We start from the raw sequence: 14,982 nt of genomic DNA on the forward strand, positions 1-14,982 counted from the left end.
TCTCAACCCCATAGAAAATCTTTGGAGGGAGTTGAAAGTCCGTGTTGCCCAGCGACAGCCTCAAAACATCACTGCTCTAGAGGAGATCTGCATGGAGGAATGGGCCAAAATACCAGCAACAGTGTGTGAAAACCTTGTGAAGACATACAGAAAACGTTTGACCTGTGTCATTGCCAACAAAGGGTATATAACAAAGTATTGAGAAACTTTTTGTTATTGACCAAATACTTATTTTCCACCATCATTTGCAAATAAATTCATTAAAAATCCTACAATGTGATTTTCTGGATTTTTTTTCTCATTTTGTCTGTCATAGTTGACGTGTACCTATGATGAAAATTACAGGCCTCTCTCATCTTTTTAAGTGGGAGAACTTGCACAATTGGTGGCTAACTAAATACTTTTTTTCCCCACTGTAAACACAAGCTGTGAAATCATAAAACGAGCCGCCCATCTTCACTAGTCTGTGGTTGAATTTTGATAAAGGTTTTTCTCTCCAATGTTAGAAGGGCAAAATAAGAAGGCTTTTGTAGCATGATCAGCAGTTGCTGTGAATAGGAAATATGTCAAATCTAACAGCTACTTTGACTCAGGATTATACCCATTTCTGTGTTTGCAGGTCCTGCTCTCTCACACTCACACACTTATTATTTGTCACCAGTAGTGTCCCCACAAACAACCTATTGTCCGCTCTTTGATGACACTACTTTAGCATGATTCCACCAGTATTAAGTGTTAAGTCTCTAATCTAAAAGGTACTATATGCTGGCCCACATGACCCAGGTTAACACCAGCGAGGAAGAGGCAAAGCGAGAGGGGTCCACGAAAATAAGACCACAAAGTGAGGAATATTTGTTCGGAGGTCAATGAGAGTGTCCAATTTGGTCAGCAAAAAATGTAATTGCTAATTTGCTGCGTGATGCTTATTTGATCGAACATAAGTTTCGTAATGGTTAGGTTGTTACGAATGCACTGATATAAGTGGATGCACGTGGCATTTCGGCAACTAGGTGGGAAAGTAGTACAAGCAAGAATGGTTGGTTTAGTGATCAGGGTTTTTTTGTGAGGGAGATTGATGGAGTTATTAGTAGGTATAACTAGGGTGGTCAGGAAAAACTCATGGCCCTCATTATTTAGAACATACTGCATTAGAATTCACTGCTAGTATAACAGCATGTTCTTTGGAAACACAAACTCTAAAGTTCGGCCTTGAAGATTGCTATGTTGTTGATGCGTTGGAGTCTGTGAAGTTAAACCGGCCTCAGAAGTCACATTTTGGAGAGGAGAGGCTCTAACAATCTGCAATCAACATGAGTGATCTACTGTCCCTGAGACTATGAGCCCTTGGAGAGGACATAATGTGCCAGAGTCATGACAGGGCTTCTGACAAGGTCCCTGTGCAGCTTTATGTGACCACCTGGGCCTAAACCCCGGTCTCTTGCACATCATAAGACTGTGTTGGCCAGCTGAGCTAAAGTCTAGGCATTCGTTTGGGGACTGGGGAGCTAACGAAAGTTGTCAGGTCTCTGGCAATGTTTCTCATCACGCGAGAGTGGTTACCCCCATCCACACATACACACTTATTAATAACATCCTCTGATTGGGACCATTGTTGAATTCTAAGGCATTATAATGACCTGTTGATCTCTCGACCCTGTAGCGAGGCACTGAGCATCTGTGCGGTTGTATTTTGACAGCCACTCTCGCCTGTCTACACTTTTTCCACTCTGGGTTTGGGGTTTCTTATGGGGCACGTTGCTCATAGCGCAGGTGCAGCCAACATGCCTGGTTCCTCTCTGGTTTCCTTGGAGACGGTGAATTTGCTTTTTGTTTTGATTGGTTCCAGTTAAGAGGGTGGTGGTGGGGCTACAGCGTGGGGGGTGGGGAGCTGCTCTGTGAGGTTTCTTGGCTGGCTCATGGCCCTCTCTGATGAGGTCACAGTTTATACTATCTGGCTCTCTTACAAATCCCAGTCAAAACAGCCATTAACAGTATTTTCCCCTCGTTTTGCACTCTTGACCCGCGCGGAATAACATGTTACCTCCCTGCACAGAAATCCTGATAAGTCTCCCAGCTATTGTTTGTCTGACACACATACTGGTGTTGTTACACTGTTACATTGAGAAGCAGGCGTGAGTCACCCACTACTTAATGTGCTGTGGGACCCAGCATATGATGTTAATTTAGGGCAGAGATAATAATATGATACTTAATGTTCTGTGTGCTGTGGGACCCAGCATATTATGTTAATTTAGGGCAGAGATAATAATATGACAATATGTGTCGTATTATATCATTATAAATATGTTAGACTAATGATATTTATTATTGCAATCATTGAGTATAAACTGGATTAGTTATCACTTTTACAATCATACTTTTGTCAAAAAAAGGAGATACAACTATTTCTCATAGTTTTCAGAGCAAGTTAAAAGCCACAGAGGCGATTCTTACAGGCCTGGTCACTTTAGGTCTTAAAACTAAAGTTTAGGACACTACCATATTATTACGAGATAAACTTGTCATTTTCTGAAGGGGTTTTGAGATCTGTCCAAATACTACAAAATTACAGGTCTTGGAAAAATGTGTTGGGACACCAAATCCCCAGCCCAGTTGTGAAATTCAACATAAGACTGGTCGAGTTGAATCTGAGATGGACACGAGGCGTCGCGGGGCAAAGATGGTTGCGGGCAGACGAGAGTGGAAGACACCTGTCAGAAAGAGAGAAGAAGAGAGGGAGAGGAAGAGGGGAAGACAGGGACTAGCCACACAGTCTCAGAAGAGCAGCCAAGCAGTGATGGAAATCTGGGTTGATCCAACATTTCTGGAACGCTCAGTGACATTGATGTCTCTGTACTCAGTGGGGTACATTCTTGGCACCTGGCCTCTGCTGTGTTCTGAACAGGTCCCCGGAAACCCCCTGTCTGATCTTGCTGTGTTCTGAACAGGTCCCGGAAACTTCAAAGACTTGTGTCCTCACAATACCCTGGACCCTGTCTGTCTGTCTGTACCCCCCCCCCCCCACACACACACACACCTCTGCCTTATCAGCCACCAGTCTCTCTTATAAAGAATTCTCCGGATGCTTTGAGGATCAGTGTGTGGAAACCTCCCGATGCATTGCCCGGCTTCAAAGCTGCCATTTTTCCTGGCCAGTGTGTGTTGGTCCCTGCACCCTTTCATGTGCATTTCAGAGGGGGTGAGGGGGGGTGAGGGGGGGTGAGGGGGGGTGAGGGGGGCAGGGGACTGACCTTTGCTGGCATTAAAATAAAAGGATTAGGCCAAGCATCATCCAATGGTCTATTCCCACCCACCACAACCTCGCTCCCCCACATCATACCTTACATATTGTAATTTGACCCCCCAACATCCCTCGGCCTTTAGATTTCATCTAGAAAGACCCATCCCTTTCTGATGATGCTACAAACTTCACTCGTATACATGTTTGGAAAACACAATGTTTCCCTCTGTCCCTACAGCACACTCAATAGAGTGTGTGTCTGTGCTGACATGCTTCCATACATGTGTTTTAGTGAGGACAAACCCCATATTTGTCTCTGTAGAAGCCTCTGTACAACACGTTTCTCCACCAGAAACACCCTGCACTGACCCCAAGGTTTGGGTGCTGTTTGACTCCTGATGTAACACTGTATTTATGGTTAGCCGTTCCAAAAGCATAAGATAACCCTAACTTTTGACACCGTCTCCTCCCTCCTCCTGTGTTCACCTGTGTGTGTGATTTACAACTCAGAATGAACGGTTCTTCCAATGACCTACTAAACCTTTTGTGACCACTTATGTAACTTCAAGACTTAAACAGTTTCCAGGGAACCCTGTGACCACTAGATGCAGGCAATGGGTCTTGCGAGGGAGAGATGGATGTAGTCCCCTGTAGCTCAGTTGGTAGAGCATGGCGCTTGCAATGCCAGGGTTGTGTGTTCGTTTCCCACGGGGGGCCAGAATGAAAATGTATGCACTCACTAACTGTAAGTTGCTCTGGATAAGAGCGTCTGCTAGATGAGTAAAATGTAAAATATGGAACGGGGGGTCTGTGTCTGTGTCAGATACAGTGGGGAAAAAAGTATTTAGTCAGCCACCAATTGTGCAAGTTCTCCCACTTAAAAAGATGAGAGAGGCCTGTAATTTTCATCATAGGTACACGTCAACTATGACAGACAAAATGAGAAATAAAATCCAGAAAATCACATTGTAGGATTTTTAATGGATTTATTTGCAAATTATGGTGGAAAATAAGTATTTGGTCAATAACAAAAGTTTCTCAATACTTTGTTGTATACCCTTTGTTGGCAATGACACAGGTCAAACGTTTTCTGTAAGTCTTCACAAGGTTTTCACACACTGTTGCTGGTATTTTGGCCCATTCCTCCATGCAGATCTCCTCTAGAGCGGTGATGTTTTGGGGCTGTCACTGGGCAACACGGACTTTCAACTCCCTCCAAAGATTTTCTATGGGGTTGAGATCTGGAGACTGGCTAGGCCACTCCAGGACCTTGAGATGCTTCTTACGAAGCCACTCCGTCGTTGCCCAGGCGGTGTGTTTGGGATCATTGTCATGCTGAAAGACCCAGCCATGTTTCATCTTCAATGCCCTTGCTGATGGAAGGAGGTTTTCACTCAAAATCTCACGATACATGGCCCCATTCATTCTTTCCTTTACACGGATCAGTCGTCCTGGTCCCTTTGCAGAAAAACAGCCCCAAAGCATGATGTTTCCACCCCCATGCTTCACAGTAGGTATGGTGTTCTTTGGATGCAACTCAGCATTCTTTGTCCTCCAAACACGACGAGTTGAGTTTTTACCAAAAAGTTCTATTTTGGTTTGATCTGACCATATGACATTCTCCCAATCCTCTTCTGGATCATTCAAATGCACTCTAGCAAACTTCAGACGGGCCTGGACATGTACTGGCTTAAGCAGGGGGACATGTCGTGCACTGCAGGATTTGAGTCCCTGGCGGCGTAGTGTGTTACTGATGGTAGGCTTTGTTACTTTGGTCCCAGCTCTCTGCAGGTCATTCACTAGGTCCCCCCGTGTGGTTCTGGGATTTTTGCTCACCGTTCTTGTGATCATTTTGACCCGACGGGGTGAGATCTTGCATGGAGCCCCAGATCGAGGGAGATTATCAGTGGTCTTGTATGTCTTCCATTTCCTAATAATTGCTCCCACAGTTGATTTCTTCAAACCAAGCTGCTTACCTATTGCAGATTCAGTCTTCCCAGCCTGGTGCAGGTCTACAATATTGTTTCTGGTGTCCTTTGACAGCTCTTTGGTCTTGGCCATAGTGGAGTTTGGAGTGTGACTGTTTGAGGTTGTGGACAGGTGTCTTTTATACTGATAAGAAGTTCAAACAGGTGCCATTAATACAGGTAATGAGTGGAGGACAGAGGAGCCTCTTAAAGAAGAAGTTACAGGTCTGTGAGAGCCAAAAATCTTGCTTGTTTGTAGGTGACCAAATACTTATTTTCCACCATAATTTGCAAATAAATTCATAAAAAATCCTACAATGTGATTTTCTGGAAAAAAAATATCTCAATTTGTCTGTCATAGTTGACGTGTACCTATGATGAAAATTACAGGCCTCTCTCATCTTTTTAAGTGGGAGAACTTGCACAATTGGTGGCTGATTAAATACTTTTTTTCCCCACTGTATGTGATGGAGGTGACTGTGTCCAGACTCCACAGGAGTTGGTGGCTATTATTATGCTGACCTTTGACCCCTAACAGGGGGAACTCTTCAGTTACACAAGGTTCTGTGTTTAATGTACATTTCTCTCAAGGCATCCACTTACAGGTGAGGGATCTTAATTTGATCGCTTTTATTGTATTTGTCACGGTTTCGGCCGAGACTGCTCCTCTTCCTGGTTCGGGCAGGCTTCGGCGGTTGTCGTCCCCGGAGTACTAGCTGCCACCGATCTATGTTTCATGTTCGTTTGGTTTTGTCTGGATGTTGTACACCTGTGTCTTGTTAGTCCTCGTTAGTGTCCTATTTAGTTCTCGTTGTGTGTGCTTGTCGTTGTGTGTGATTGCGCTTCTGTTTCGTGTTTGGAGCTACATTTTTCCATCCAGTGTTTTGGAGAGGGTTGTTTGCACATGTTTGTGCGTCATTCATTTTGTCGCCTGTGTGCGTCGTGCATTTTGCCTTCGGGCTTATTGTGCTTCTGTTGTATATATATAATATATATTGCACTAAAGCCTTTGGACTGAGCCTCTGCGTCCTGCGCATGATTCCTACACCACACCCACCTTCAGCACGCCTTGACAGTATTCAAGGTTTAAAAGGTTTAAAGTAATTTCCACTTTACAATTTCAGACTTGATTTGCCCTAATAAAAAATGTATTAACCCCTACACATTTTTTTATTAATTATAATCCACACAATAATTAACATTTCCTGTTGCTGCAGGATTATCTTCCTGCTGTGAGAAACTGGTCAAATTAAGATCCTAAAACTGTAGCTACAGTACAATAAAATGATAACAGTGCTGGACAGCCTCCAATAATCTTTTACTTCTGACTGAGACAGGAATCTGCACTCCAACCTTTGTTACAGTTCAGGATGGAGAGGGATCTACAAGGATGTACAGAAGAACAGTGTGGTTGTGACTAAACAGAGTCATTTGTTACAATGTACAGACCAGTCTACATTGTAAAGGATTATTCTATTCTATGAATGGCAACATAATTTCTTTATTAAGTACCTCAAAGACTCTTCTACGACTCATGTCCTTCCCTCCTTAGCACCAAATCAATTTTCTATATATAAATCAATCTTCCCTATTCCATTCTGACTCATGTATGAATAGGCTTTAACCCATATTTCCTTCCACTTGTACCTACCCGTGAGCCCTCATCTCACCCCTCCCCTGACGTTACCACCTCTTTACCAACCTCTCTCCACGTTTCTATTTTAGTCAACCCTGTCCTCACACGTCTCCTTTTACCCTCGTCACCTAACCCGTTTCCATACCTTTGCTCGTCTTCCCCTTTCTCACCCCTTTACTCCTGTCTCTTACCTCCATCCCTCTCTCTCTCTCTCTCTCAGAGTGAAGGTTGATTGATGTGTTTGTCAGCAGCTCTCTCGCTCAGAACAAAAACGATGTCATCACTGTGAGACACCTCAGATGAGTGACTGAGTGTGTGAAAGCCACCTCTTTTCCACTGCTCCCACTAATAACCCCTCTGAGTCTGACAACACATTCCACACAATCCATCTTTGAGTTATGTCTCAATTAGAACTAGGGGAAAGTGGAGGCATCATAACACACATTTCTCAGGGTGGAAAGGAGGAGTCTGTCAAATGAAGAGTGCAACAGTGTAGTATCTCCCGAGTGGCGCAGTGGTCTAAGGCACTGCATCGTAGTGCTAGCTGTGCCACTAGAGATCCTGGTTCAAATCCAGGCTCTGTCGTAGCAGGCCGCGACCGGGAGGCCCATGGGGCGGCGCACAATTGGCCCAGCGTCGTCCAGGGTAGGGGAGGGAATGGCCAGCAGGGATGTAGCTCAGTTGGTAGAGCATTGTGTTTGCAACGCCAGGGTTGTGGGTTCGATTCCCACGGGGGGCCAGTATTGAAAAAAAAAAAAACAAGTATGCACTCACTAACTGTAAGTCGCTCTGGATAAGAGCATCTGCTAAATGACTAAAATGTAAATGTAGAGATGCTGAACACAGAGGAATAACGCTCAGAATGTTTTTAGAGATTATAAATGTGAAATGTTTTGTAAAGTTAGTATCATGGCTTAGGCCTACCTGAACGTGGGTGACACAAGGTGGAATGACAAGGTAAAATGACGGTAAGAGATAATATACAGAGTGGATGCAATGATCTTAATAATTAGGAAAACTATTTTATTTTAGCATTTCAACAATACAAAATCTTTTATCTATGAACAAAACTTGCCATTCGCTTACTGGCTATTTACTGTAGTTTACTAGCTATTTACTGTACACTAAAACATTTCTTGTAGTTTTTACGGTAATTTACTGGAAGCCAGTTGCCTGTAAGTTATCATTAAAAAAAGGTACAGCATGTACAGTTGAAGTCGGAAGTTTACATACACCTTAGCCAAATACATTTAAACTCAGTTTTTCACAATTCCTGACATTTAATCCTAGTAAATATTCCCTGTCTTAGGTCAGTTAGGATCACCACTTTATTTAAGAATGTGAAATGTCAGAATAATAGTAGAGAGAATGATTTATTTAAGCTTTTATTTATTTCATCACATTCCCAGTGTGTCAGAAGTTTACATACACTCAGTTAGTATTTGGTAGCATTGCCTTTAAATTGTTTAACTTGGGTCAAACATTTCAGGTAGCCTTCCACAAGCTTTCCACAATAAGTTGGGTGCATTTTGGCCCATTCCTCCTGACAGAGCTGGTGTAACTGAGTCAGGTTTGTAGGCCTCCTTGCTCGCACACGCATTTTCAGTTCTGCCCACAAATGTTCTATAGGATTGAGGTCAGGGCTTTGTGATGGCCACTCCAATACCTTGACTTTGTTGTCCTTAAGCAATTTTGCCACAACTTTGGAAGTATGCTTGGGGTCATTGTCCATTTGGAAGACCATTTGCAACCAAGCTTTAACTTCCTGACTGATGTCTTGAGATGTTGCTTCAATATACAGTGAGGGAAAAAAGTATTTGATCCCCTGCTGATTTCGTACCTTTGCCCACTGACAAAGAAATGATCAGTCTATAATTTTAATGGTAGGTTTATTTGAACAGTGAGAGACAGAATAACCAAAAAAAATCCTGAAAAACGCATGTCAAAAATGTTATACATTGATTTGCATTTTAATGAGGGAAATAAGTATTTGACCCCCTCTCAATCAGAAAGATTTCTGGCTCCCAGGTATCTTTTATACAGGTAACGAGCTGAGATTAGGAGCACACTCTTAAAGGGAGTTCTCCTAATCTCAGTTTGTTACCTGTATAAAAGACACCTGTCCAAAGAAGCAATCAATCAATCAGATTCCAAACTCTCCACCATGGCCAAGACCAAAGAGCTCTACAAGGATGTCAGGGACAAGATTGTAGACCTACACAAGGCTGGAATGGGCTACAAGACCATCGCCAAGCAGCTTGGTGAGAAGGTGACAACAGGTGGTGCGATTATTCGCAAATGGAAGAAACACAAAATAACTGTCAATCTCCCTCGGCCCGGGGCTCCATGCAAGATCTCACCTGGTGGAGTTGCAATGATCATGAGAACGGTGAGGAATCAGCTCAGAACTACACGGGAGGATCTTGTCAATGATCTCAAGGCAGCTGGGACCATACTCACCAAGAAAACAATTGGTAACACACTACGCCGTGAAGGACTGAAATCCTGCAGCGCCCGCAAGGTCCCCCTGCTCAAGAAAGCACATATACAAGCCCGTCTGAAGTTTGCCAATGAACATCTGAATGATTCGAGAGGAGAACTGGGTGAAAGTGTTGTGGTCAGATGAGACGAAAATCGAGCTCTTTGGCATCAACTCAACTTGACGTGTTTGGAGGAGGAGGAATGATGCCTATGACCCCAAGAACACCATACCCACCGTCAAACATGGAGGTAGAAACATTATGCTTTGGGGGTGTTTTTCTGCTAAGGGGACAGGACAACTTCACCGCATCAAAGGGACGATGGACGGGGCCATGTACCGTCAAATCTTGGGTGAGAACCTCCTTCCCTCAGCCAGGGCATTGAAAATGTGTCGTGGATGGGTATTCCAGCATGACAATGACCCAAAACACAAGGCCAAGGCAACAAAGGAGTGGCTCAAGAAGAAGCACATTAAGGTCCTGGAGTGGCCTAGCCAGTCTCCAGACCTTAAGCCCATAGAAAATCTGTGGTGGGAGCTGAAGGTTCGAGTTGCCAAACGTCAGCCTCGAAACCTTCATGAATTGGAGAAGATCTGCAAAGAGGAGTGGGACAAAATCCCTCCTGAGATGTGTGCAAACCTGGTGGCCAACTACAAGAAACGTCTGACCTCTGTGATTGCCAACAAGGGTTTTGCCACCAAGTACTAAGTCATGTTTTGCAGAGGGGTCAAATATTTCCCTCATTAAAATGCAAATCAATTTATAAAATTTTTGACATGCGTTTTTCTGGATTTTTGTTGTCGTTATTCTGTCTCTCACTGTTCAAATAAACCTACCATTACAATTATAGACTGATCATGTCTTTGTCAGTAGGCAAACATACAAAATCAGCAGGGGATCAAATACTTTTTTCCCTCACTGTATCCACATAATTTTCCTTCCTCATGATGTCATCTATTTTGTGAAGTGCACCAGTCCCTCCTGCAGCAAAGCACCCCCACAGCATGATGCTGCCACCCCCGTGCTTCACGGTTGGGATGGTGTTCTTCGGCTTGCAAGGTACCCCCTTTTCCTCCAAACATAACGATGGTCATTATGGCCAAACAGTTCTATTTTTGTTTCATCAGACCAGAGGACATTTCTCCAAAAAGTACGATCTTTGTCCCCATGTGCAGTTGCAAACCGTAGTCTGGCTTTTTTATGGTGGTTTTGGAGCAGTGGCTTCTTCCTTGCTGAGCGGCCTTTCAGGTTATGTCGATATAGGACTCGTTTTACTGTGGTACCTGTTTCCTCCAGCATCTTCACAAGGTCCTTTGTTGTTGTTCTGGGATTGATTTACACTTTTCGCACCAAAGTACGTTCATCTCTAGGAGACAGAATGCGTCGCCTTCCTGAGCGGTATGGTCCCATGGTGTTTATACTTGCGTACTATTGTTTGTACAGATGAACATGGTACCTTCAGGTGTTTGGAAATTGCTTCCAAGGATGAACCAGACTTGTGGAGGTCTAAAAAAAAAAATCTGAGGTGTTGGCTGATTTTTTTTGCCTATCAGAAGCTTCTAAAGCCATGACATCATTTTCTGGAATTTTCTAAGCTGTTTAAAGGCACAGTCAACTTAGTGTATGTAAACTTCTGACCCACTGGAATTGTGATAGTGAATTATACGTGAAATAATCTAGTCTGTAAACAATTGTTGGTAAACTTACTTGTGTCATGCACAAAGTAGATGTCCTAACTGACTTGCCAAAACTATAGTTTGTTGAGTGGTTGAAAAACGAGTTTTAATGACTCTAACCTAAGTGTATGTAAACTTCCGACTTCAACTGTGTATATATAATATTGAATATACAGTATACATTATGAATATTTGGTATTTTATATATCACTTGCACTTCTAGAGGCCTTAACAAAGGCTTCTAAACTGGCAGTGAATACAGGGCAAAACAGACCAAAGAACATGGCAAATACTAAACCATTAAAGGTTTAAGACTTGCTGCCACTCCAATCTGTCCCGTATACACATTTCATTGTTGTGACACTACTACTGTACCACATACTGTATCAGTTAAATTGGTACATCACTCTCACTAACCAGTGCAACAAATGTAGCCTCTACATTGTTAATGAAAACAACCCAAGCCCAGCTCAGCTAATCCCTACCATTGTGACGCAGAGTTGTCAAAATGCTTCAGCAAATGTACATTACACCAGGAGCGTCGGTAGACACAATATAAGTAGCCTAATGTATGTCCCTCTAACTGCCTTGAATGCCTCTGCTGATCCTACAGCTATTGTATGCAGTAATCATGTGCCTAAGAACCAGATTTATACTGTTAGCACTGAGCTGGTGTGCCCAAGAAGGAAGTCCACTGTGTGCAGCTCATCCTGCACTAACATAAAGAACATGAGCACATCTACTGCTGCTAAGCTTCCCAGTAAAGCAATAAAAACAAGTAAGCATCCCAGAAGAAAAGTGCTCACAAATTAAGAAACAAGGTTCATGAAATCAATAATTTGCTAGTAACAGATGACATTCATATTCTGACAATCTCTGAAACTCACATAATACCTTTGATGATACAGTGGTAGCAATACAAGGTTATAACATTTACAGAAAAGATAGAACTGCCAATGGTGGAGGTGTTGCTGTTTATATTCAGAACCACATTCCTGTGAAGATTATAGAGGATCTCATGTTAAATACTGTTGTAGTAATATGGCTACAGGTTCATCTGCCTCACCTAAAGCCCATTCTGGTGGGAAGCTGCTATAGACCACCAAGTGCTAACAGTCAGTAACTGGATAACATGTGTGAAATGCTTGATCATGTATGTGATATCAATAGAGAGGTATACTTTCTGGGTGATTTAAATATTGACTGGCTTTCATTAGGCTGCCCACTCAAGAGAAAGCTTCAGACTGTAACCAGTGCCTGCAATCTGGTTCAGGTTATCAGTCAACCTACCAGGTAGTTACAAACAGTACAGGAATTAAATAATCAACACATATTGATCATATCTTTACTAATGCTGCAGAGATTTGTTTGAAAGCAGTGATCACAATATAGTAGCCATATCTAGGAAAACCAAAGTTCCAAAGGCTGGATCAGGCACCGGTGGAGCGGACTGCTCTGGCTCCGGAGTGGAGCCGCTGACCGGTGCCGGACCAGGCACCGGTGGAACGGGCACGGGCCGTGCCGGACTGGCGACGCGTATCACTGGCTTGGTGCGAGGAGCAGGAACAGGCCGGGCCGGACTGGCGACGCGCACCACTGGCTTGGTGCGAGGAGCAGGAACAGGCCAGGCCGGACTGGCGACGCGCACCACCGGCTTGGTGCGAGGAGCAGGAACAGGCCGGGCCGGACTGGGAACACGCACCACTGGTGCGGGAAGCAGGTACGGGGCGTACCGGACTGGGAACCGGCACTGGAGGTCTATGACTGTCTCCGTCCTTTACACTCCGCGCCCCGTCCTCCTCCAGTGAGGATTCCTCCTTGAGCCCCCACGAGTGTAGTGGTCGGGGCTCCTCTCTGTCGCTCCCCGACCACCCTTTTAGCCCCCCAAAAAATGTTATTGGGGCTGTCTCTCCTTCTCCACCCTGATCCCTTTCAGGGCCTCCATCTGCCTTGCCAGATCCTCTCTTATCTCCCGCCAAGTACATACTCTCTGCTCCTCCTGGGTACGCTGCTTGGTCCATTGGTGGTGGGATCTTCTGTCACGTACGTTAAGAGACGGGTCGGACCAAGGTGCAGCGTGAAAGGCGTACATGTTTATTAACTAATAAACACATGACACAATAACCAAAATAACAAACTTAACCGTGATGGTCCAAAGGGCTACCACACAAGCCTAAACAGTAACACAACAAGATCCCACAACACAGGCAGGAAAACTGGCTGCCTAAGTATGATCCCCAATCAGAGACAACGAGCGACAGCTGCCTCTGATTGGGAACCACACCCGGCCAAACATAGAAATACAAACCTAGAATATTCACACCTTGACCAAACTAGCTAGAGTTCTATAGGCCAGGGTGTGACAGTGAGACCATCTTACTAGTTTGCTAGAGAACCAGTTCGGATTTAAGTATAATTTTTGTATGACTGAAGCTTTTAGTGATAGGTCTAATGCTTTAATATTTAATAATTTCTGTCCTCCTAATTCATATTCATTATATAAATAGGCCCGTTTAATTCTGTCTGGCTTGCCGTTCCAAATAAAATGGAATCTTTTTTTCTCATATAATTTAAAAAACTGTTCGCTAGGCATAGGCAAGACCATAACCAAATAGGTAAACTGGGATAATACTAAAGAGTTAATCAGGGTGATTTTTCCACAAATTGACAGGTATTTACCTTTCCATGGTAGCAAGCTCTTATCTATTTTTGCTAACTTTCTATTACATTTTTTGGGAGTGAGATCATTTCTTTCATTTGGGATATGTATTCTGAGTATATCCACATCACCATCAGACCATTTTATTGGCAAGATTAGCAAATTTAGGCATGACATGCCAGCAATAATTGCTGACACTACACATCCAAATTAATCTGACCAAATTATGAAAGACAAGCATTGTAATTTTGAATTCCGTAAAGTGAGTGTGGAAGAGGTGAAAAAAGTATTGTTGTCCATCAACAATGACAAGCCACCGGGGTCTGACAACTTTGATGGAAAATTACTGAGGATAATAGCGGACGATACTGCCACTCCTATTTGCCATATATTCAATGTAAGCCTACTAGAATGTGTGTGCCCCCAGGCTTGGAGGGAAGTAAAAGTTATTCCACTACCTAAAAATAGTAAAGCCCCCTTTACTGGCTTGAATAGCCGACCAATCAGCCTGTTACCAACCCTTAGTAAACTATTGGGAAAAAAATAGTATTATTTTGCCACAAAAAAGGACTTAGGAAAATTGCAATTGGCTCAGAACAGGGCCGCACGGCTGGCCCTTGGATGTACAGAGAGCTATTTTATTTTTATTTAATTTTTTTATTTAACCTTTATTTAACTAGGCAAGTCAGTTAAGAACAAATTCTTATTTACAATGATGGCCTACACCGGCCAAACCCGGACGACGCTGGACCAATTGTGCGCTGCCCTATGGGACTCCCAATCACGCCGGTTGTGATACAGCCTGGAATCGAACCAGGGGGTCTGTAGTGACGCCTCAAGCACTGAGATGCAGAGCCTTAGACTGCTGCGCGTCTCGGGAGCCCATTAATAATATTAATAATATGCATGTCGATCTCTCCTGGCTCAAAGTGGAGGAGAGATTGACTTCATCACTACTTGTGTTTATGAGAGGTGTTGACATGTTGGGTGCACTGAGCTTTCTGTTTGAGCTACTGGCGCACAGCTCGGTCACCCATGCATACCCCACAAGACATGCCACCAGAGGTCTCTTCACAGTCCCCAAGTCCAGAACAGACTATGGGAGGCGCACAGTACTACATAGAGCCATGACTACATGGAACTCTATTCCACATCAAGTAACTGATGCAAGTAGTAAAATTAGATTTAAAAAACAGATAAGAAAACACCTTATGGAACAGCGGGTACTGTGAAGCAACACAAACATAGGCGCAGACACATGCATACACACACGATAACATACGCACTATACACACACGTACACATGGATTTTTGTACTGTAGA

The sequence above is a fragment of the Coregonus clupeaformis genome, chromosome 40, assembly GCF_020615455.1.
Source record: "Coregonus clupeaformis isolate EN_2021a chromosome 40, ASM2061545v1, whole genome shotgun sequence".
Classification (NCBI taxonomy): Eukaryota; Metazoa; Chordata; class Actinopteri; order Salmoniformes; family Salmonidae; genus Coregonus; species Coregonus clupeaformis.